Here is a 3,915-nt window from a genome sequence, read left to right as displayed (position 1 = left end):
ACACAGTATATTCATAGTTCATCATTCGATCTTTATTTAAAATGTTTCTTCTAATATGTATATGTATTGGTGAGATAACTTAATGGTGAGTTCTCATGCTGTTATGCCTTAGTTACTCCCCAGAAGTCATCTCAATGTCATTTCATTCTTTCATTATTCTGACGTTAACAAAATGAGTACCGTTATATTGGCCATGTATTTGAAAAGTTTAAGATACCCTTTCTGTTTAAATACTCTTCATATTATTATCCTCTGCAATTAATATGGTTTCTGTCTTTTGAGCAATGTTTTCTCAAGCACTGTCCTAATATCCTGGTTTCTCAGACTGTATATAATAGGGTTCAAAAATGGAGTAATTGTTGTGTACAGCAATGATAAAACCTTGTTTATGTTCTTGGAGGTCTCCTTAGTCGGAACAACGTAAACAGCAAAGAGGGTACCATAATAAACGCACACCACTATGAGGTGGGAGCTGCAAGTGGAGAATGCTTTCTGTCTTCCGGTAGTGGAAGGTATCTTCATGATAGTAATAAAGATAGAGATATATGTCACCATGATAAATACAAATGGAAAAAGTACTATAGGAACAGAACACACATATATCTCTATTTCTACAAAGGAGGTATCAGAACATGATAGTTCAATAAGTGGAGCAATATCACAAAAGAAATGGTCAATAACATCTGGACCACAGAAATGTAACATACATACGAGGACAAGAGAAACCAATGTGACTATCAAACTTAAAAACCAAGAGGAGATAGCAAGGTAGAGTTGTATGTGGGGACTCATAACTATATTGTAATGTAACGGATCACAGATAGCCAGATATCGATCATAAGACATCACGGTAAGCAGGAAGGACTCTGTCGTTGCTGAGAAACCAAAGATGTGATACTGGGCCACACATCCTGGAATAGTGACCCAACTCCCACTCTCTGCTATCACACGCAACATGTTGGGAACGATGTTTGTAATAAAAATGATGTCACAGAAGGATAGCTGCCGGAGGAAGAAGTACATAGGTGAACTGAGATAACTATTTGTGGAAATTAAGGAAATTATCAAAATGTTTCCTACTACGGACCCAATATAAACCAACAACACCAAGATAAATAATACAAATTTAAAGCTGTGAAGTCCGTGGAATCCCAGAAGAAGAAATTCTGTGATAGATGTACGGTTGTCCATATTTATGGTAACTGGAGGAAAATCAAAGGAAATAGAAATTATAATCATAAACAATTGCTACCTGACCATTTGTAGGCAATTAACTTATTTATTGTTATGGTTTCTATGCCCAAAATTTGAATTTGAATCATCAATGAGTATGTAAGCAGAACAACTTGAATTATAAAGTTTATTATAAAATTCAAATAGAAGGCAAGTTGAGGAAACTGCCCATTATGTTCAGATATTGAGAAACCTATTTATACATGCTTGAGTTACATTTTCATGTTTTAAGTGTCATTCCCCACACCTAGGGCTGTAGTGGTTGAGGCTCTATTGTTCTAGAGACATTTGTAGCAGTTCTACAACATTACAGACTGTTAATGCATTAAACCCTTCAAGATCAATTATGAGTGTCAAAGCAAATACAATAACCCAATATTTTTCACTCAACATACTCTTTCTGCAACATTCCAAGCGCCTCAACTACATCAGGGAAGATTCTCGTTAAAGTTGGGTGGAAGTAACGAGAAGTAACGAGTAATATTACAAGGCATTTTTTGGATTCCATGTGTTTTTAGAAAGCTCACCTATTTGTGTAAATTTAAAAAATATTTATATTAGGACCAATGAGTTCAGCTTCTCTAAAATGTTAGATCCACGTAGAAGAAGGTCTTATTCTACCTTATATCCCATAAGCACATATACAATTGCACAAGATGTTCATAACTTTGTGTGGAAATTCAGTTGTTTTGTAAATCAACCATGGCTGACCAGCAAGTTCCATTCTTTATGAGTGAGACTTCGTACCTAGAACTCTGAGAACTAAATTTCTCATTGGTTCAGTCATTTCGTTCAGGTTAGCTGAGCATTGAGGATAGTGTAATTGAAAGCTAAGGTTCTAAGGATAGTCATCGCTAATGTTTTATAAACATTTGCATACTGGAAAGGATTTTCACACTATGCCTAGCTTAGTATAAATTGTACATGCTGATCTATCATGACTGCTTCAGTCTAATCTTATGGCTTACATCCATGTAAGTTTTATTCCCAGACACATTTTAAGAATACCAAAATTTGAACATTCCCTTTTGTTTATTAAAAGCTTAACCGCTAACATTTCAGTACATGTTCATGCTCTCACGAAAAGTAGCATCTATGCAATTAACAGGGACTTTTTTAAAACTACAAATAGCATTAGCTTCTATGGTTTAATATACTGACCTCGCACTCTGGACGGAACCTTTTACTAACTGGCATTGCAGCAAAGATACACCTGTTAGTGATTAGCAATTCTGGTGTAGCTTTGCTTTAATGTTAAAACACAAATCATGAGGCTCTAGTAAATCAAGTTTACTTAGTTAAATAATTTATTTATTTTTAAACTACATTTAATAACCCAACTGTACCTTGTGATTATCTTGCTCTCTTCATACATCCAAGTGAATACAGGCATTTTTCATCTTTCTCAAGACAACAAGGACTGGGAGCAAGAGCATACTGCCCTGAATTCTGACTTACTGAATCTAACTTAATGTAGAAAGTATTGTTATAATCACTCAATAGTACCTTGTTTATGCCTATATGAGCTTATTTATACCTTATTTATACCTTTTCTATATAATGATCTATTTTTTTCTATTTTTTTTTTTTTAAATAAAACAGGTAAGAAATTAAATGTAAATTAAATAATGATACAATCACTCTATGTTACATATCCTTGGTAAGATGTTTAATACATGTTTTTATACCATGGATATACAATCTCTACATACTTTTATGAGCAACTATATGTGATATAGTCTAAAATCTTTACAAATTGTGGCAGACTATATCACACATTTTATTACACATTGTGACCAGCTATATCCAAATTTAAAAAAGATAACAAGTGGTTCATTTTGTCTGAACAAAATAATAAAGTTAACATTGGCTCATAAACCTTTATTTAAAATGTATCTGAGGCACCTACCAGAAGTAAATCGGTAAGAACAGCAATATAAAATTGAAAGCTCTTATAAATTAAAATAAAATGCGTAAAAAAACAAAAAAAATGTATAACGATAAAGCTTATATTAATCCTACTTTATCCATGACATTTCTTGAAGATCAAGAATTAAGGAGACTCTTACCCTCCGAATATTAATAAGAATTCACAACAGTAGTTGGGCATCCAAAATCCCCCCTCCACCCCACCAAATGTCCCCCAAAGTAAGGCATAAAAAACAGTAGTGTTTATTGCAAAATTCCAAAATGAACCCAAAAATGGTCATGTCAAACTGGAAGAGTCCACCACCAAGAGGAGAGTCGCCTTACTCACAGAACTGCAATACGCTAGATTTAAATTATTTTCTGGCTGTAAATATAGGCAAATCCAATTATATTTAATTTAGTCATTAACAAATAAACCACTACAATTATGTATTTGGTTATTTCAGAAGTCTGGAAAACTGATATTCAAAATACAAATATTTACATTCGGACAAGTCCCAGATGTATCATCACTCGGTGAATCCAAACTCATTCTCGGTCAGACTGTAAGTGATTTGCTTCCTCTGTATTGCTGTATGCATATGGCTTTTATACTTTCTGATGTATATATTGAAGAAATAATCAAGGGAATTCTAACTCATTAGGGAATTTAGTTAATTTCTCAATGGTGTAGTAAAATAAAATAATTTAAAGAGATACTTCCAACTACTCAAGAGAACAAATTTATTTTGATCTCGTTTTTGAGTAATTAGT

The 3,915-nt window shown here is 33.3% G+C and overlaps 1 pseudogene; it reads right to left on the bottom strand.

Moving 5' to 3' along the window:
• Positions 1–237: 237 nt before the first annotated feature.
• Positions 238–3,712, bottom strand: LOC134582580 (olfactory receptor 10A7-like; annotated as a pseudogene).
• Between the last annotated feature and the right edge of the window lie 203 nt (positions 3,713–3,915).

The sequence above is a fragment of the Pelobates fuscus genome, chromosome 13, assembly GCF_036172605.1.
Source record: "Pelobates fuscus isolate aPelFus1 chromosome 13, aPelFus1.pri, whole genome shotgun sequence".
NCBI classification, from domain to species: Eukaryota; Metazoa; Chordata; class Amphibia; order Anura; family Pelobatidae; genus Pelobates; species Pelobates fuscus.
Note: the sequence above shows the minus strand (reverse complement) of the source record. Positions and strands in the feature narration are given on the sequence as shown.